The 21,206-nt window shown below is 44.2% G+C and overlaps 1 pseudogene; it reads left to right on the top strand.

Moving 5' to 3' along the window:
• The window catches only part of LOC142074942 (pikachurin-like), a 172,274-nt pseudogene that overhangs the window by 116,382 nt on the left and 34,686 nt on the right, over positions 1-21,206 (top strand).

The following is a 21,206-nucleotide window of genomic DNA, read 5'->3' as shown; positions in this document are numbered from 1 at the left end:
CCTGGAGAGATGGAGAGGAACAAACATTGGATGAACTGGCTGGCCAACTCCGGCAATATGAAGAAAGTCTCTCTTCCTCCCTACGGGCCTGTGTCTCTGCTGTGGAGAAACTGTCTCAGGAGGTCCAGCAACTCAAAGAGGATATGTCCTGCTCCCCACCTGCACGGGCCAGTGTCTCAGCCATAAGGAGCAGGCGTCCCTCTGCTCAAGAGAGGAGACATCGTAGGTACACACCCCGGGGCACCGTGTGGTTTTACCTGCGTGACCACGGAGAGGACATGAGGCAGTGCGATGGAAAACCTACCTTGACCCTAGAGGCACGGGTACGTGACTTGCAAGGAAAAACAATGACACAAGGGGGTTATCCCAGGAAAAATGCTGCTCCAGTTTTCAGGAAAAACCTGTCTCATGATGGTCCAGTTTCCAGTGAACAGTTCCCCAGACAGAGTAGAAGGGCTGATCTTACTTTGGATTGTGATGAAGAAATTCTTGACTCACGTTTGCAAGAAGTGAGAAGCGGATACTGTGACCAGAACTAGAGGGGCCCTGCCTCCAGCCAGGTGGAAGAAAGGGACAACCGGGATTATTGGACTGTGTGGATTCGATGGCCTGGCACATCAGACCCACAGGAGTATAAGGCTCTCATAGACACCAGTGCACAGTGTACCCTGATGCCATCAAGCTATAAAGGGTCAGAACCCATTTGTGTTTCTGGAGTGACAGGGGGATCCCAAGAGCTAATTGCACTGGAGGCTGAAGTGAGCCTAACCGGGAATGAGTGGCAGAAGCACCCCATTGTGACTGGCCCAGAGGCTCCGTGCATCCTTGGCATAGACTACCTCAGGAGAGGGTATTTCAAGGACCCAAAAGGGTACCGGTGGGCTTTTGGTATAGCTGCCCTGGAGACGGAGGAAACTAAACAGCTGTCCACCTTGCCTGGTCTCTCGGTGGATCCTTCTGTTGTGGGGTTGCTGAGGGTCAAAGAACAACAGGTGCTGATCGCTACCACAACAGTGCACAGGCGGCAATATCGCACCAACCGAGGCTCCCTGATTCCCATCCATAAGCTGATTCGTCGACTGGAGAGCCAAGGAGTGATCAGCAAGACTTGCTCACCCTTTAACAGTCCCATATGGTCAGTGCGAAAGTCTAATGGAGAGTGGAGACTAACAGTAGACTATTGTGGCCTGAATGAAGTCACGCCGCCACTGAGTGCTGCCATGCCAGACATGCTAGAACTCCAATACGAACTGGAGTCAAAGGCAGCCAAGTGGTACGCCACCACTGATATCGCTAATGCGTTCTTTTCAATCCCTTTAGCGGCAGAGTGCAGGCCGCAGTTTGTTTTCACTTGGAGGGGTGTCCAGTACACCTGGAACCGACTGCCCCAGGGGTGGAAACACAGCCCTACCATTTGCCATGGACTGATCCACACTGCACTGGAACAGGGTGAGGCTCCGGAACACCTGCAATACATTGATGACATCATCGTGTGGGGCAACACAGCAGAGGAAGTTTTTGAGAAAGGGGAGAGAATAGTCCAAATCCTTCTGAAGGCCGGCTTTGCCATAAACCAAAGTAAGGTCAAGGGACCTGCACAGGAGATCCAGTTTTTAGGAATAAAATGGCAAGATGGACGTTGTCAGATCCCAATGGATGTGATCAACAAAATAACAGCCATGTCCCCACCAACTAGCAAAAAGGAAACACAAGCTTTCTTAGGCGTTGTGGGTTTTTGGAGAATGCATATTCCAAATTATAGCCTGATCGTAAGCCCTCTCTATCAAGTGACCAGGAAGAAGAACGACTTCAAATGGGGCCCTTAGCAACAGCAAGCCTTTGAACAAATTAAACAGGAGATAGTTCATGCAGTAGCCCTTGGGCCAGTCCGGGCAGGACAAGATGTAAAGAATGTGCTCTACACCGCAGCCGGGGAGAATGGTCCTACCTGGACCCTCTGGCAGAAAGCACCAGGGGAGACTCGAGGTCGACCCTTAGGGTTCTGGAGTCGGGGATACAGAGGATCCGAGGCCCGCTACACTCCAACTGAGAAAGAGATATTGGCAGCATATGAAGGCGTTTGAGCTGCTTTGGAAGTGGTTGGTACTGAAGCACAGCTCCTCCTGGCACCCCGACTGCCGGTGCTGGGCTGGATGTTCAAAGGGAGGGTCCCCTCTACACATCATGCAACCGATGCTACGTGGAGTAAGTGGGTCGCACTGATCACACAACGGGCCCGAATAGGAAACCCCAGTCGCCCAGGAATCTTGGAAGTGATCACGAACTGGCCAGAAGGCAAAGATTTTGGAATATCCCCAGAGGAGGAGGTGATGCGTTTTGAAGAGGCCCCACTATATAACAAACTACCAGAAAACGAGAAGCAATATGCCCTGTTCACTGATGGGTCCTGTCGCCTTGTGGGAAAGCATCGGAGGTGGAAAGATGCTGTATGGAGTCCTATACGACAAGTTGCAGAAACTGCTGAAGGAGAAGGTGAGTCGATTCAGTTTGACAGAGGTGAAAGCCATCCAGCTGGCCTTGGACATTGCTGAATGAGGAAAATGGCCAGTACTCTATCTCTATACTGACTCATGGATGGTGGCAAATGCCCTGTGGGGGTGGTTGCAGCAATGGAAGCAGAACAACTGGCAGCGCAGAGGTAAACCCATCTGGGCTGCCGCATTGTGGCAAGATATTGCTGCCCGGGTAGAGAACCTGGTTGTAAAAGTACGTCACGTAGATGCTCACGTACCCAAGAGTCGGGCCACTGAAGAGCACCAAAACAACCAGCAGGTGGACCAGGCTGCTAAGATCCAAGTGGCTCAGGTAGATCTGGACTGGCAACATAAGGGTGAATTATTTATAGCTCGGTGGGCCCATGACGCCTCAGGCCATCAAGGAAGAGATGCAACATATAGATGGGGTCGTGATCGAGGGGTGGACTTGACCATGGACGCTATTGCACAGGTTATCCATGAATGTGAAACATGCGCTGCAATCAAGCAAGCCAAGCGAGTAAGGCCTCTTTGGTATGGAGGACGATGGTTGAAATATAAATATGGGGAGGCCTGGCAGATTGATTATATCACACTCCCACAAACCCACCACGGCAAGCGCTATGTGCTCACCATGGTGGAAGCAACCACAGGATGGCTAGAAACATACCCTGTGCCCCATGCCACCGCCCGGAACACCATCCTGGGCCTTGAAAAGCAAGTCCTATGGCGACATGGCACCCCAGAAAGAATTGAGTCAGACAACGGGACTCATTTCCGAAACACCCTCCTAGACACCTGGGCCAAAGAGCATGGCATTGAGTGGGTCTATCACATCCCCTACCATGCACCAGCCTCTGGGAAAATCGAACGATACAATGGACTGCTAAAGACTACGCTGAGAGCAATGGGTGGTGGGACATTCAAGCATTGGGATACACATTTGGCAAAAGCCACCTGGTATAGAATAAGGGGTGGATACTGTCCTGGTTTCAGCTGGGATAGGGTTAAATTTCTTCCTAGTGCTGTGTTTTGGATTTAGTACGAGGAGAATGTTGATAACACACTGATGTTTTCAGTTGTTGCTAAGTGCCCTCCTAGTCCAAGGACACCTCCCATGCCTACTGACTGAGCTAGGTACACAAGATGGGAGGGAACATAATCAGGACAGCCAGCGCAGCTGGCCAATGGGGTATTCCATACCATGTGACGTCATGGTCAGTATATGAATGGTAGGCATGATCCAGGAAGTAGCAATCACTACTTGGTTATCGGTCAGCGCGGGTGGTGAGCAATTGCATTGTGCATCACTCATTTTGTATATTCTATTATTTTTATTTTCTCTTTTCTGTTCTATTAAACTATCTTTATCTCACCCCATGATTTTTTTCTCACTCTCTCCCTTCTGATTCTCTCCCCACCCCGCTGAGGGTGGCGGGGGGGGTGGGGAGTGAGCGAGCGGCTGCGTGGTATTTGGCTGCCTGCCAGGTTAAACCACGACAGGGGGGAAGGAATGCACCACCACAGCAGGAGTACCCTGGGCTGCTATAGGAAATAATCTGGGGATTGCAAACTCAGTATGTTGGGCAGTTTTATCTGACAAAAGTCTTTTGGGTCTTGAGCTTGCAGGACTCAGACTTTCTTTGTTATCCTAATGCTAATCAAGTTTCCATGAAATGTTGGCCTTTCTTTTTATATTTTTTTTTTTTTTGGGGGGGATGTTGGTGGTTTTTTTTTTCTTCTTTTATGTTGAACTCTCTAAAATAGAACTGAACTGTGAAAAGTTGCCAGTCAAGTTGCTTTTATAAGATGCATATGAAGGGTCAGGAGGAGGTGGTTGTATCTGCATGAACAAACAAGTATTCATACCTGACTGTTCATATGCTTGTGTAAGCTAATATCTGCATACAAAGCTAGCTATTTTCATGTGCTTGCCCCTGTATTTATCCTCATAATGAATGCAAAATTCAGCCTTTGGAAGTTCAATCCTTTGGGTGAACACCTGATGACAGGTGTTAGTTGAGGTTCATGGATAAGAAGAAAGAATTGCTTCTTTAACTACTCTGAGCTGTAAAGGTCAAAAAATCGTTCTTCGGGAAAACATTCATTTTTTTAAAAGAATTGTTGTTGTAAAAACAGACAGAATGAACTATTGGTTTTCAGTGCTTAAAGTATGGTTACAATCTAGAAGATATTGATATAATGAAAAGAATTCCCAGGCTGAAAGCCTGCTTGTGAACTTACATTGCACTTTGTTTTTGAATCAAAATGCCCCATATTTAGTGGGAAGCCATCCAGTGTTCATTGCACTGGGAGGCAGGATATGAGGGCTGAAGTTATCTTATGGCCATCATGTAAACTCTGCTGTAGAATTACCATGAAATTTCTGAAATACCTATTTTTCCAACACAATTGTTATCTGAGCCTTTCTCTTTTCTCCCCATCTCTTAACTCTCATTTGCTCGGTGGATGGGAAAGGGATTTTGTTGGGTTCTGATTGACCACACTTCTGTCGCCTCCGTGCTTTTGCTGGAAAGTGGAGCCTGCAGGTTTATGTACACCTCTTCATAGCACCAGGGACCTGCTAATGGAAGAAGACATGGGCACCATCATCTCCATCTGACACATTGAAAGTGGACCCTTGAATGTTTTTGTTCAGCCAGAGAGTGGAAAGCTGCCTTCACTGTTTAAGTCAAAAGAAGCGAGTAATTGAAATTTCAGTGTTTCATTGTTTTAGACTTTGGGAAAGAATTTGCTAACAGCACAATGTTTTGATTACACTGTTTAGTTTGAGGTTTAAAGCTAAGCTTGAAGTGTATTTGTTAATTTTGGGATTATGCTCTCTTAGACTTGGAAGCTTGATTATATATTTGAAGAAAGTTCAATGAACCATAAGCCCTAATGGCAATTAGAGGTAAAGATTCAACTTTAAGCTTCATTGTCTTTTGCTGCATATAGTTTTAATCACTATAAAATGTATTAACACAAGTTAAAGCTGTGGAAATTAAACCAGTGTAAAACCAAAACAAAACAGTGCAAGTAAATTTAGAATTAAGCCCTCTTATGTCAAAGAAATACAATATTATCCTGTGCTTTTTCAAAATTAATAACTTCCTTATGCAAATCTATAATTTCTCTTGGGTGCAGCACAAACCTCTAGAAACTATGACATTGTTTAACTCATTTCAGTCCCCTTAGAACTAACTTTATTACTTTTACCCTAGAAAAACCATGCTGGGAGACCAAGATGAGGGAAAAACACTCTTTTCATTTGTTCAGCTGTGATATTGGGGATTAAAACCTCATGAAAATTCAGTACATTGTTTGCACATACCAGAAACTAATCAGAACCAGAGCTAACCTGCAGTCTGTTTCTGCTTGGGGTCTAAATTTGGGCCTTTATTTAGGCACTTGCATGGGTTTCCCTTGGGACCTTTTGGTTCACTATAGGCAGTGGAGGGCTGCAGGCGGTTTCAGATGTAGGACAGGCTGGGCTAACTCAGGCTTTGCTCTGCTGTTGACCATAAGAGGACGCTAAGGAGACCACAATCCCAACTTGGCTAAATGCTGAAAATCAGGAGGGTGAATCTAGGTCTCACTGCTCACTGCACAGTTCATAGGAAATGTGTAAAAGAATATGTTAAACCCAAAATAGCTAATGGTGTCTTTGGAAGCTTTCAGGCTCAGTGTTAATAGTCCATTGGTTTATGCTGAGAAATATTTTATGACAAACGGCATTCTTATGAAAGCCCCTAAAGCAAGACCCTGGACTTAAATATACTAGTTTGGGTCTTTTTCCTGAAGATACTATTAAAAAAATTAATTCTCAAAAATGTCTTAGGTATTTTCATTTGAATACTCAAATTTGTAATCTATTGAATACCTACCCAGTCTTCTAAATTTGGAGACTAATTTATCCAAATTTTTATAGTCAGCTAGCTTCTACAGATCCACAAGTGTTTCAGCAGCGTATCCCTTAAAAGAGTAGATCACTTTCTTTTCATCTCCTTGATACGTAGATGGAGTCAACAACTTTCAATATTAATCTTGACATGCAGGGGAAATTTTTCAATATCTCAGTAGTGACATGAAACTTCTGCTGCAATGAACTAGGTGGGTTCTGCTGATAAAACTGGGGAGATTTATCAGTATACAGATGTTAGGATGGAGCAGATTCAGCAGTGTTGTGGAAAGATTTCTTGATTAGTTCAAGCCTTCCCCCTGCAAAAGGTTTATCCCTGAATCCATTCCATGTTGAACTAGCTGTCCCTGGTGCTGCGCTGAACCGGGCAGTCATATTTGCTTTTGTTTGCAAAGAACTTGAAACAACAGATCTGACCAGGGAGACACCTCCTAATGCCCAGCAAAAATACCTTTAATACCGCTTTCCTGATTAATGCATGAAACAGATACATCTGCCTCAACATTTACCTCACTATTTGTGAAGGTTAAATCCCTGAAAAGATAATTAATAAAGAAAGAGGAGTGGAAGATGTAGGCATTGAGGAGGAAATGCTTAACAATATTAGACAGCATCAGAGTAAGATTTATCAAAAGAATGAGGTTAGAAAATTGTCTATTTTTCTTTTCCTCAGAGTTGACCTGGCATATTGGTTGGGATATGTTGTAGAAAGTGTCACAATAAAGCTAAATAATAATAATTACTAAAAAAAAATCCTATAGTGTATTATTTTCTACAATGAGTATTTTCCATAGTAAATAAAAATGCATTGTACTTGTCACTGTATTTATTATTTTTAGGAATATATTTAAAAATATTTTGTAGAGCTGAATTTGCTACTTGAGTACAAACACAGCACAAAGGAACAATCAAAAAACCTGGAATGGATTGTTAGTGGGTGCTTCACTCTGCTAAATCATTTCCAGGTGATTTTAAAAGGAAGTTCAAGTGAATATAAAATTACTGTTCTCCACATCAGAAAGATTTCCTTTCTTAAGTTGAATCAGTCCCCAGATTGCAACATAAAGCCCTAATCCAAATGTTTTGGGTACATTTGCGGCAGAATTCTGCCCTCGGTTTATATCCATACAGTCCTATTGACTTTACCCATATGTTTATTATTTTAAAAACACTCTGACTTTGTCACTGGCCAGATTCTTACTGCATGGCATTTCTGCATTGGAGATGCACAGCTGTAACTTCAAGAGCAGAAAATGCCCATGGAAGTTGTCTGATTTCCCCATGCACAGATACATCATCCGGAGCAGCCCTGCGAGGTCTCGGCCAGAGACAGAGACCTGTACCAGTCCAGGGAACGTAGCTCTGCAGAAAGACGGGAAAAGTGGCATCAAAATGAGCCCTTCCGGTGTAAAAGTTGACATAAACTGAAATTTGATGCAAAAAGGACCACTGAGACAGTTTTCAACAAAATGTTCCAAGCTTAGAAAACAGGAGCTGGCTGGCCCTGAACATAGTCACCAGCTGAGTTTATTGTATTCCTCTCCCCATCTGTTTGCCATTTTATCATCTTGTCCTGATTTGTTCACACAGGGAATGTTCTGGAGAAATAGCAAAGGTCAAGTGATAAATCTCCCTCTTTCCCTCTCCTTCAGCTGCAGATACTTACACGTTTGCAGGCATTTCCTTTATTATTCGCTTCTGTAGAAGGAAGTCTTGTGAGAGGCGTTCAGTGAAGTTGAAGGCTAGCCTACAGTTTGTGTTATCTCCTAAATCTTTGTAGAGAGCAATACCTCCTTTGGGTCCCTTCATCAGAGGCGTGTGTTTCCATTCAGGCACTGACATCAGCAGGGTCTGTTGCAAAGTGACTATAAGGCAGTTCTTGAACTAGCAGGAATTCTTTGGATTGAAATTGGAGCCAAAAAAAAAGATGTGTATAGGAAAATTGAAAACACTACTAAGCAAGGAAGGAAGCAATGTTAACAGCTTTCATATGGAAAACACTATACATTTTCATTTTGGCCCATGCATCAAAAGCTCAGAGAAGGGAAACAATGAAAAAGTAGCCAAAAAAAAAATGCCCTCCTGTCTACCAAGAAATGGTGGTGGAGGGTGACTTAAGATGGTCTGATTTTATTTTTATTTTTAGTGAGACAATGAAATATTCACATCCTGTGTGCCATTGCACACAGGAGCCAGGCAGCTGGGAGCTACTGCTTTGCCAGGGCATTTGCCCTGCTGGCACAAAGAAAAGATCAATAAATCTTGTATTGACTGATAAAAGAAAACATGCATTAACTTTGGCATTTCCTTGTAGCTGCAAATAAACAAATGCAAAATGCCTGCCTTGTGCTATCATTTTTCTTGGAAGACTGTTGGAGACATTTGCAGCTAGTCCTATGTAAACATTGGTAGATTAGCTGGAAGCCATTGTGCAGCAGGATAGCTACGACTTAGTCGCCATCACAGAAACATGGTGGGATGAGTCTCACAACTGGAGTGCTGCAATGGATGGCTATAAGCTCTTCAGAAGGGACAGGCGAGGAAGGAGAGGCGGTGGAGTAGCCCTGTATGTTAGGGAGTGCTTCGACTGTCTAGAGCTCAATGGTAGTGATGACGAGGTCGAGTGCTTGTGGGTAAGGATGAGGGGGAAGGCCAACAAGGCAGATATCCTGCTGGGAGTCTGTTATAGACCACCTAACCAGGATGAAGAAGCAGATGAAGTATTCTACAAGCGGCTGGCAGAAGTCTCACAATCGCTAGCCCTTGTTGTCGTGGGGGACTTTAACTTACCGGACGTCTACTGGAAATACAACATGGCAGAGAGGAAACAGTCGAGGAGGTTCCTGGAGTGTGTGGAAGGTAACTTCCTTACACAGCTGGTAAGTGAGCCGACCAGGGAAGGTGCCTCGCTTGACCTGCTGTTCACAAACAGAGAAGGACTGGTGGGAGATGTGGTGGTCGGAGGCCGGCTTGGGCTTACTGACCATGAAATGGTAGAATTCTCAATACTTGGTGAAGTAAGGAGGGGGGCCAGCAAAACCGCTACCATGGACTTCCAGAGGGCGGACTTTGGCCTGCTCAGGACACTGGTTGAGAGGGTCCCTTGGGAGACAGTCCTGAAGGGCAAAGGGGTCCAGGAAGGCTGGATGTTCTTCAAGAAGGAAGTCTTAAAGACGCAGGAGCAGGCTGTCCCCATGTGCCGTAAGAAGAATGGGTGGGGAAGGCGACTGGCCTGGCTGAATGGGGAGCTCTGGCTGGGACTCAGGAAAAAAAGGAGAGTTTATCACTTGTGGAAGAAGGGGCAGGCAACACAAGAAGAGTACAGGGATCTCGTTAGGTCATGCAGAGAGAAAATTAGAAAGGCAAAAGCCCAGCTAGAACGCAATCTGGCCACTGTCATAAGAGACAACAAAAAATATTTTTACAAATATATGAATGACAAAAAGAGAGCCAAGGAGAATCTCCATCCTCTATTGGATGCGGGGGGGAACATTGCCACCGAGGACAAGGAAAAGGCTGAGGTACTTAATGCCTTCTTTGCCTCAGTCTTTAATAGTCAGAGCAGTTATCCTCAGGGTACTCAGCCCCCTGAGCTGGAAGACAGGGACAGAGAGCAGAATGAAGCCCCCATAATCCAAGAGGAAGCACTTAATGACCTGCTACGCCACCTGGACACTCACAAGTCTGTGGGGCCGGATGGGATCCACCCAAGGGTACTGAGGGAGCTGGCGGAGGAGCTTGCCGAGCCACTCTCCATCATTTATCAGCAGTCCTGGTTAACAGGGGAGGTCCCGGATGACTGGAGGCTTGCCAATGTGACGCCCATCTACAAGAAGGGCCAGAAGGAGGATCCAGGGAACTACAGGCCTGTCAGCCTGACCTCGGTGCCAGGGAAGATTATGGAGCGGTTTGTCTTGAGGGCGCTCACAAGGCATGTGTGGGACAACCAGGGGATCAGGCCCAGCCAGCACGGGTTCATGGAAGGCAGGTCCTGCTTGACCAACTATGACCAGGTGACCCATCTAGTGGATGAGGGAAAGACTGTGGATGTGGTCTACCTGGACTTCAGTAAAGCCTTTGACACTGTCTCCCATGGCATTCTCCTAGAGAAGCTGGCGACTCATGGCTTAGACAGGTGTATTTGCTGGGTAAAAAACTGGCTGGACGGCCGAGCCCAGAGAATTGTGGTGAACGGAGTTAAATCCAGTTGGCGGCCGGTCACGAGCGGTGTTCCCCAGGGCTCAGTGTTGGGGCCAGTTCTGTTTAATATCTTTATCAATGATCTGGATGAGGGGATCGAGTGCTCCCTCAGTAAGTTTGCAGACGACACCAAGTTGGGTGGGAGTGTTGATCTGCTCGATGGTAGGAAGGCTCTGCAGAGGGACCTGGACAGGCTGGATTGATGGGCTGAGGCCAACTGTATGAGATTCAACAAGGCCAAGTGCCGGGTCCTGCACTTGGGCCACAACAACCCCAGGCAACACTACAGGCTTGGGGAAGAGTGGCTGGAAAGCTGCCCAGAGGAAAAGGACCTGGGGGTGCTGGTTGACAGCCAGCTGAACATGAGCCGGCAGTGTGCCCAGGTGGCCAAGAAGGCCAACGGCATCCTGGCCTGTATTAGAAATAGTGTGGCCAGCAGGACTAGGGAGGTGATTGTCCCTTTGTACTCGGCACTGGTGAGGCCGCACCTCGAATACTGTGTTCTGTTTTGGGCCCCTCACTACAAGAAGGACATTGAGTTGCTGGAGCGTGTCCAGAGAAGGGCAACGAAGCTGGTGAAGGGTCTAGAGAACAAGCCTTATGAGGAGTGGCTGAGGGAACTGGGACTGTTTAGCCTGGAGAAGAGGAAGCTCAGGGGAGACCTTATCGTGCTCTACAACTACCTGGAAGGAGGTTGTAGTGAGGTGGGTGTTGGTCTCTTCTGCCAAGTAACTAGCGATAGGACAAGAGGAAATGGCCTCAAGTTGTGCCAAGGGAGGTTTAGACTGGACATTAGGAGAAATTTCTTTACTGAAAGAGTGGTCAGGCCTTGGAACAGGCTGCCCAGGGAAGTGGTTGAGTCACCATCCCTGGAAGTATTTAAAAGACGTGTAGAATATGGCGCTTAGGGACATGGTGTAGTGGGCATGGTGGTGTTGGGTTGATGGTTGGACTCGATGATCTTAGAGGTCTTTTCCAATCTTAATGATTCTATGATTCTCTTATTCAGGGAGCGCTTGGAGGTTATTTCCTGTAATAAATATCACAAGGACATCTTAGAAAAGGACACTAGAATAATTTTCTCTGAAAGGTAATTTCTGTCCCTATTTTACTTTCATAGGCTTCAATTTGAGTATTTTGGGTGGCCTAGACTTAATGTTTACATTTTTATTTTGCTTATATTCATTTGCCTTCTCATTCCATTTTCTCTTTCGTAAGAAGAGACCACTTTTAGAGAGAGTAGAAACGGTGTGAAAGCATCAGTAGCCCTTCCCTTTCAGATGTCCCTCTGTATATGAACTTAAGCATTTCTAGTTTTCCTACATCGGTGTTGAGACCAAACTGACATGTGAATGGTTTTACTGATTTCAGATGGATTAGAACGGCACTTAGAGCAAGCATTTCTTGGCAGCTGGCTTCCAGTATGAATCAGGATTTAACCAGGCATTGTTCAAAGGCAGACATGGGAATTTTGTTGCAAAATCTACATACATAGGCCAGGTTCTCTGCATTATTGTTCTGGTTTTTTGGTCATTTCTGGGAAGAAGACTTTGGATCCAGATTTTCCACTGTGGGTGGATTAACCTAATTGCCTGGGGAATCAAGTGTTGGATTTTGTTGATGCATTAGAAACCACGGAAGCGCCTGAGAACAGTCACATAGGAATTAGGGCCTCTTCCCCAAAAAAGGTGGCAGGATCAATAGCCCAACTGAGGTGCATCTACGCCAATGCACGCAGCATGGGCAAGAAACAGGAGGAGCTGGAAGCCATTGTGCAGCTGCAAAACTATGATATAATTGCAATCACGGAAACATGGTGGGATGACTCACACAACTGGAGTGCTGCAATGGATGGCTATAAGCTCTTCAGAAGTGATAGGCAAGGAAGGAGAGGTGATGGGGTAGCCCTGTATGTTAGGGAGTGTTTTGACTGTCTAGAGGTTGACGATGGTGATGAAAGGGTCAAGTGTTTATGGGTAAGAATCAGGGGAAAGGCCAACAAGGCAGATATCCTGCTGGGAGTCTGTTATAGACCACCTAACCAGGATGAAGAGGCAGACGAAATATTCTACCAGAGGCTGGCAGAAGTCTCACAATCGCTAGCCCTTGTTCTCATGGGGGACTTCAACTTACCAGATGTCTGCTGGAAATACAATACAGCGGAGAGGAAAGAATCTAGGAAGTTCCTGGAGTGTGTGGAAGATAACTTCCTGACACAGCTGGTGAGTGAGCCAACTAGGGAAGGTGCCCCACTGGACCTGTTTTTTGTGAACAGAGAAGGACTTGTGGGTGATGTGATGGTTGGAGGCCGTCTTGAGCACAGCGATCATGAAATGATAGAATTTTCGATTCTTGGAGAAGTAAGGAATGTAGTTAGCAGAACTTCGACTTCTGGAGGGCAGCCTTTGGCCTGTTTAGGGGCTTGGTTGACAGAGTCCCTTGGGAGGCAGTCCTGAAGGGCAAAGGAGTCCAGGAAGGCTGGACATTCATCAAGAACGAAATGTTAAAGGTGCAGGAGCAGGCCGTCCCCATGTGCCGAAAGACAAGCCGTCAGGGAAGAAGAACGGCCTGGCTGAACAGAGAGCTTTGGCTGGAACTCAGGAAAAAAAATAGAGTTTATGACCTTTGGAAGGAGGGGCAGGCAACTCAGGAGGACTACAAAGATGTCATGAGGCTATGCAGGGAGAAAATTAGAAGGGCCAAAGCCCAACTAGAACTTAATCTGGCTACTGCGGTAAAAGAAAATAAGAAATGTTTCTTTAAATACCTTAACAACAAAAGGAGAGCTAAGGAGAATCTCCATCCTTTATTGGATGTGGGGGGAAACATAGTGACAAAGGATGAGGAAAAGGCTGAGGTACTTAATGCCTTCTTTGCCTCAGTCTTTAATGGTAAGACCAGTTGTTCTTGGGGTACCCAGCCCCCTGAGCTGGAAGACAGGGACAGGGAGCAGAACGAAGTCCCCATAATCCAAGGGGAAATGGTTAGCGACCTGCTACACCACTTAGACACACACAAGTGTATGGGGCCAGATGGGATCCACTCAAGGTGAGGTGCTCGAGCGCATCCAAAGAAGAGCAACGAAGCTGGTGAAGAGTCTGGAGAACAAGTCTTATGAGGAGCAGCTGAGGGAACTAGGACTGTTTAGCCTGGAGAAAAGGAGGCTGAGGGGAGACCTTATCGTGCTCTACAACTACCTGAAAGGAGGTCGTAACAAGGTCGGTGTTAGTCTCTTCTCCCAAGTAGCAAGTGATGGGACGAGAGGAAACAGCCTCAAGTTGCACCAGGGGAAGTTTAGATTGGATATCAGGAGAAATTTCTTCACCGAAAGGGTTGTCAAGCATTGGAACAGGCTGCCCAGGGAAGTGGTTGAGTCACCATCCCTGGAGGTATTTAAAAGATGTGTAGATGTGGTGCCTAGGGACATGGTTTAGTGGTGGACTTGGTAGTGTTAGGTTAACGGTTGGACTCGATGATCTTAAAGGTCTTTTCCAACCTAAATGATTCTATGATTCTCATCCTTCTAATGCTTGTATATGTTTGAGGGGACTTAGCGGCATTAGAGCACAAGCTCTTAGGAATAAATCAGAATGTTTCACTCTTTTGTGAAGTATTGCTTTATACAGCCAAATAGGGGATAGGGAACTGCAGGTAATATACCTCCACTTGGAAACTGTGAACCCAAAATCCACAAAAACAGATAAACAGAACTTGAGTTGTCAAACTGTCCTCTAAACAACCTCCTTGGCTTTATAAGCAAAATCAGAATATTGTTTTCATATCACTGTATGGTGCATTGTTTCCATATCGTAAGCTTTGCAGCTTAGTAATGGTTTCAGAGTCTGGCCCCTCAAGAGTGAAAGATTTCAGTGATGATTTAGCAGGCTTATCTCTCATTTATTTTGTGTGTTTCCAAGGAAAGTTTAAAGGCAATTATTTTATACAGCCAGCTTTAATTATTTATGATCTTGGCTTTTTTGATCCTGAAGGCCAGACCTTGACAGCAATTGGACAGTAATAAGAGAGCAGATCCAGATAGAGTCCATGGTTCTCAAGGGACTTCTCCCAAATACCAAGTATCAGTTTGCCATCTGAGCAGCAAACTCCTATGGATCCAGCCCCCCCAGCGCACTGAGTGACGTCATCCGAACATTCGGTGAGTAGAACCACCTTTTTGTAATTAAAGCTGTATATCTGGGGTAGCCTGTGGAGGGCTGCTGGTGGAAGGAGTTGCTCTCCAAGCACAGGCACCCCCAGTCTGACACCTCTCGGTCCTGTCCGTGGAGCTTGCAGCATCCTGTGAAAGTCAAGCCAAAAGCAAAGATTTGAAAAGCTCCAGACAGAAGCGCTCTCATGTTGTTTCTCTGCTCCAGAGGTCATTGCCAGATATTTTTGGATTGCTACTTACTGACTTTTGTGCCAGCTTCATGCAGAACTGATAAGTGAATATCATGGGGAGAAATGAGAGACAAGTCTATTGTTCATCTTTTTTATCTGTTTTTCAAAACTGAACTGTATATATTACATGTATAATTTAAACAACTCGGAAAGACCAAAGCAAATCTATACTGTTTTCTGAGGAGTAAGACTCTTAAACTATTAAGCGCAATCATGAAAATAATGATATAAACAAGTAAGCATCCCTTTTTGATCAGAAGCTGCATAGCAAAAATATTAGGTGAAAATGCATTCAAACACACTTGACTAATGACGACTTTGTAAAAGTGCAGCATTTGTGCAGCAATGTAGGCCATGCACATTGCAATAAGGGGTAGTTCCTGCATACCTCTCCTGATGGCCTTCCTCAGGATATAATCCTGTGCTAGTGTCTCTGTGGGCTGACTTTGAGTTGCTTTTGCTCCTCATCACCCCCGAAGTCATAGCTGTATGTGAGAATCCCAACCAAGCCGACACAGAGCATTTTGGGAATCGTACAAATCATGTCTCTCGCACAGGGAAAAACCCAATGTCACAAAGCAGAGTCAATGCAGGAAGCAGAGCCAAGGCTGGTGGGGAATGTGGACTAACTGAGCTATATCCTTAATGTGCCAAACTTTTTATTGCATTTAAAAGGTTTCAGTACTTTTAAGTTCCAGTTTTGAAGGCATTTATATGGGATAGAACACCACGCAAGAAAATGACTGAATATAATTTTAGCAGATTAATGAGCTATAAAAAAGAGCAGCAAGACTGAATTTTTTTTCTTTTCTCACCTGTACGCTCAATTGCAAATCATCTTTAACTAACTGGTAGAAAATGAGCAGCAGAATTTGCATGCTGCAGAAATGTGGGCCACATCCTTAACGATCCACCAATTTAACCCGTTAAGGATTTATTTCTAAATTGCCTCCCTATCTTGAAATCCCTTGTTTTCATTGACTCTTTTATGGCAGTTTTCATCCTTTTTTCCCCTCTATCATGAATTGAATCCTTTGAACAGTTTTCATTAAGTTTGGTATGGCTGCTGAACTTTAACTTCTGAAGTAAATGTTTGTGAAAACCACAAAGGTGCAGTGTGCTCTGGGGTTCCTTGGCCCCTGGATCCTCAAGGGTCAGCTCCTGCTGCCTCAGGCACGCTTGTGTGCTCTTCGGTATCCTGTTTATCTTTGGATGTCAGTGTCTGCATTCTTTGGTCAGAAAAGATAAAGTGTTTAGCTCTGTTAATAAGTGTGGAGTAGTCTTCATACTGCGCTTATTACTGCAGTACTCTAGGAAAGGCACTTTGCCTTTGCAAGTTTGAAAAATTGGAAACTGCCTGTTCTGCAGAGACCTGTCAAGATGGCTCTAAAACATGGATTTTTGTCAGTAGAGCTTGGAATCAAATTCACACGTGGTGTATATAAACACTGATTTCTGGAGTGGTTCATACCGGGCATGAGCTTGACTCTGTGTCTGGATCAGATCTGAAAAGTTAATGTATTATCCATGTTGCACTGCTCTCTGAATAGGCTCAAAAACTATGTGCCGGTCTGTGGTAGGCACATGGGTGCTGCTGTGGCCGAGAGGTTGGTCTCTCTGCAACAAGGGGCTGGCAGTGCTTGGGGGAGACCCTCATGAGTGGGCAGAGCTCCCGCAGCCTGGAGCCACTTCATGTCAGTGATGTGCTCCAGCCCCACACCAGGTCAATTGTACTTCAGGCTACTTTGGCAAACTCTGGGCCCTTTGGCAAATGCGAATGTGGTTCCTTTTCCAGTCTGCTCTTAGTTTCCAGGATGGACTTTGCAAATAGGCTTAAAAACTACATATAGCCACTATGCATGAAAGCCTATGTTATCTTGTGGATAGTTGTCTTCACAACAAACAGCTTTTTGCAGAGCAAGAAGCGGCATTCAAAGGCGACAAAGGATGCGTGCCTTTAGAAATAAGTTCTGTGGCTTTCTGGAAGCGGGAGTGTAACTGAGTATAGCAGCTCTCACTTGGCTTTAGTTATGATGTTGATGTAGTAGGTACAGTATCTACTATTACATACTGCTTGCTTCTGTAATTTTACTGTTCGCTTCTGTAATTCTAAACAATGAAGACTTGTTGCTTAGAAGTTAGGTAACTAGCAGGTGTTGTGTTTGCAGGTGTGTAGAATTGTAACTAGTCTAAATTGTGTATCCTGGAAGCATCGTTAGGCTCTAGTGAAGAATAACCTTGGAAACTATAAACAAACGTGGTCCAAGCATGGCTCAGGGACAAATTGCGACCCTAGAAGGTAAAGAGGAAATAAGTTCATGAAGAGTTCACTACCCTAACGACCACCAGAGACCACCCGAGACCCTCAAGAAAACCCTAAAGGCTTTAGTGTGCATGTGTTTAAGATGATGTAATATTATAATGAGTTCTCAGAAATGTAATGAATATGTAAAAGAGAAATTTAAAATATGCATGAGAAGCATGGATATAAACAGAAAGGTGACTAGACCAGGTGTGCTTGATTTGTGGCAAGTCCACCGAGCACCCAGGCCTGAATAAAACAATATCTCTCCTGAGCGTGTGGAATTGGTTACTTGCACGCCGGGCACGAATCCGCTTTTCGGACAACAGTTTTTGGCGACCCAGATGGGACTGCTGTGAAGCCTTGCCCGGATCGACTTGCCGGCTCTCGGTGGGGAGACCCTGCTCTCTGGACTCCAGCGCGCACCGACCTTTTGATCGGGGACTCCGTGAGTATTCTCCCCAACCAGAGCAGGTGAGCGACTCAACGGTGCAACGCTAAGGTAAAAGAGATATTGTTCTGGGGTATAAAATTGTGCATGCATGTATTTGGTAAGGAATTGTGGCCACAGGTAAAGAGGTATATTCATATGCGTTTGACAGTGATGACTGGCGTATATGAAGTTGTAGGCGCCAGGGGTAAACCGGTATATTCATATGCGTTTGACAGTGACGACTGGAGTATATGAAGTTGTGGTTAAGAACGTTCTTTTTTGGTAAAGATATGGGAGCTCAACCATCAAAAGTAACACCTTGTTCCCCCTTAGGATGCATCATTAAACATTGGGGAAAATTTGGGGGTAATCCTTTGAGAAAGGATAAATTAATTGAATATTGTACTAAATGGTGGCCAATGTATAAATTAGAAGATGAGGAAAAATGGCCAGAATTGGGAACCTTGCAATATAATACTATTTTACAATTAATGTTATGAGGTACCTTATGTAATTTGTTTTTTTTTTCTTTGAGAAATGATCATGAAATTTGGAAAAAATGTAAACTTTTAGATTCAGATTCTAATGTAATGATGATGATGATGATGGAAAATAAGGAACCAAAAGTGCATTGTTGTTCTGCTTGTAGCATAGGAAAATGATGTTTAAAACTAGGAGAAGAAGAGGAGGATACACAAATGTTAGTACCACCAAATAAAAATGAAACTTCTGAAACCGAAGCAAGAGGAAGCAATACTTTTAGTCCGATAGCTGGCAGGACTAGAACCCAGCAAGGGTCTGTATTGTTAGCACCCCTTCGCCAGGCAGTGGGCCCAAGGGGGGAGCCAGTATTTGTGAAAGTACCATTTACAACTTCTGATTTAATGAATTGGAAGGAGTTAGCAGGATCATATAGAGAAAATCCTGAAAAGGTGTATAGATCTTTTCAAACAATTATTGAAAATCATAATCCAGATTGGCAAGATATTCAAATTCTTTTGAATAATTTGTTTACTCCTGAAGAAAAGAGGGTAGTATTAGAAAAAGCAAATATGGAAAACGAGAGAATAAATGCAAGAGAAGGTCCTGCTCATTTTATGCCAACTCAAGACCCAAATTGGATTCCCAATAGCAATGACGGGAAATTGATGATTAAACAGTATCAACAATTAATTTTGTATGGAGTAAAGAATGGAATATCCCACCCAAAGAATTTGGCGAAATTGACTCAAATAATTCAAGGAAAAACAGAGGACCCATCTGCCTTTTATGAACGATTATGTGAGGCAGCTAGGAAATGGACAGACTTAGATCCTGAGAGTGATGAGAATAGAGCAATATTTACTACTTTGTTTGTAGGGCAAGCTGCTCCAGATATTCAAAAGAAATTGCAGAAAGTGGATGGGATTACAGGAATGACTATACCACAGTTAATTGAAATTGCTTATAAGGTGTATAACAATAGGGAAGAGGAGGAAAAGAAAAATCAGGAAAAAGAAAAAATAAAAGATAGGAAACAAAAAGCTGCTATTCTAGGAGCTGCTTTTGTAAATGCCCAAGGATTAGCTGGAGGAAGAGGTAGAAGATATTTGAGAGGTAGAGGTAGAGGGTATTTGAGAGGAAAAGGTAGAGGAGGTAGAGATATGTTTAAACAATATACCCCATTAGGATTTAATCAATGTGCTGTATGTAAGAAACAGGGACACTGGAAGAGTGAGTGTCCAGAGAACAAAGAAGCAGTCGTGACTCAGTCACAGCAGATACCACCTGAAGCTGATTTACTTATGATGAGAGGAGATTCTGAATGATGGGGACCGGGGGTAGAAAATGATATTTTCCCAGCTGAGCCCTTGGTTCCAGTAAAGCTGGGAGATGAAATAGTCGATTTTTTAGTAGATACTGGAGCAAAATATTTTGTTATAAATACATGTAAAGGACCAATGAGTAAATTTAATGTATCTATTGTTGGGGTCACGGGAAAGAAAGAGGTAAGGCCTTTTTTGAAACCTTTAAAATGTAAAATTGGAGAAAAAACATTGATGCATGAATTTTTATATATACCGGAATGCACCATGCCTCTCTTAGGATGGGATTTATTGAATAAATTGGGAGCACAAATTAACTTTTAAAAAGGAAGAATCCAAGTTCATTTTCCTGAAGCTAATGCCTGGCAAGCCCAAGTTTATTTATTACAGACAAACACAGATGAATCTGAAGAAATTCCAGAAGAGATTAAAGATGCAGTTTACCCTTTTGCTTGGGCAACAGAGAAACCAGGAAGAGCGAAAAATGTGGAACCGGTAAAAGTTGAATTGAAAACAGGAGTTCGACCGGTAAGAAAGAAACAATATCCTATTAGTATAGAAGCCAGAAAAGATTTGGAACCAATAATAAATAATTTTCTTAAATATGGACTTTTAAGAGAATGTCAATCTGATTACAATACTCCTATCCTTCCAGTGAAAAAAAAAAAAGCCACATAACCAAGGATATAGGCCGGTTCAAGATCTAAGAGCAATAAACCAGTTAGTGGTGGACATTCATCCAATAGTCCCTAATCCATATACGCTGCTAACAACTATCAATGAATCAAATGCATATTTCTCTGTGATAGATTTGAAAGATGCTTTCTTTTGTATACCTCTGGAAGAAAACAGTCAAAAGATTTTTGTTTTTGAATGGGAAGATCCGTCGACTGGGAGGAGGACTCAGCTCTGCTGGACCGTGCTGCCACAAGGGTTTAAAAATAGCCCAACCATCTTTGGAGCAGCTCTGAGGAACTGGAACAGTGGTCCGGTAAGGAAGATCAAATCACCCTCCTTCAGTATGTTGATGACATCCTATTGGGAGCAGATGCTATTGAGATCTGCAAAGAAAAGACTGTTAGCCTCCTAAACTTTTTGGGAATGGCCGGGTATAGGGTGTCAGAGAAGAAAGCACAAATTGCAAAACAAACTGTAATTTATTTGGGGTTTGAGATTTCCCAAGGACAGCGAAGATTGGGAAATGGTAGAAAAGAAGCCATTTGCAGGATGGCACCCCCTCAATCCAAAAGAGAGTTCAGAGGATTTCTAGGAATGGCTGGATGGTGTCGCCTTTGGATTCCAAATTATGGTTTGATGGCAAAACCATTGTATGAGGCAACCAAAGGCCCTGAAGAAAATCCTGCCTCTTTAATGCCAAGTGAAAAAGAGAGTGATCTTAACCATGATTGTTTATAAGTCATTGAACAGGTATATGCCAGCAGGCCAGATCTGAAAGATGTCCCTCTCCAAACTCCGGATGAAGAATTATTTACTGATGGAAGCAGCTTTGTTGTAAAAAGAGAAAGGAGGGCTGGCTATGCCGTGGTAACTTTAACTGAAGATCGAGAAATAAAAGCATTACCTCCAAATACATCCGCCCAGAAGGCAAAAATTATAACCCTGACAAAAGCCTTAAATTTGGCTAAAGGTA

Source organism: Calonectris borealis, chromosome W (genome assembly GCF_964195595.1).
Source record: "Calonectris borealis chromosome W, bCalBor7.hap1.2, whole genome shotgun sequence".
NCBI lineage: Eukaryota > Metazoa > Chordata > Aves > Procellariiformes > Procellariidae > Calonectris > Calonectris borealis.
Note: the sequence above shows the minus strand (reverse complement) of the source record. Positions and strands in the feature narration are given on the sequence as shown.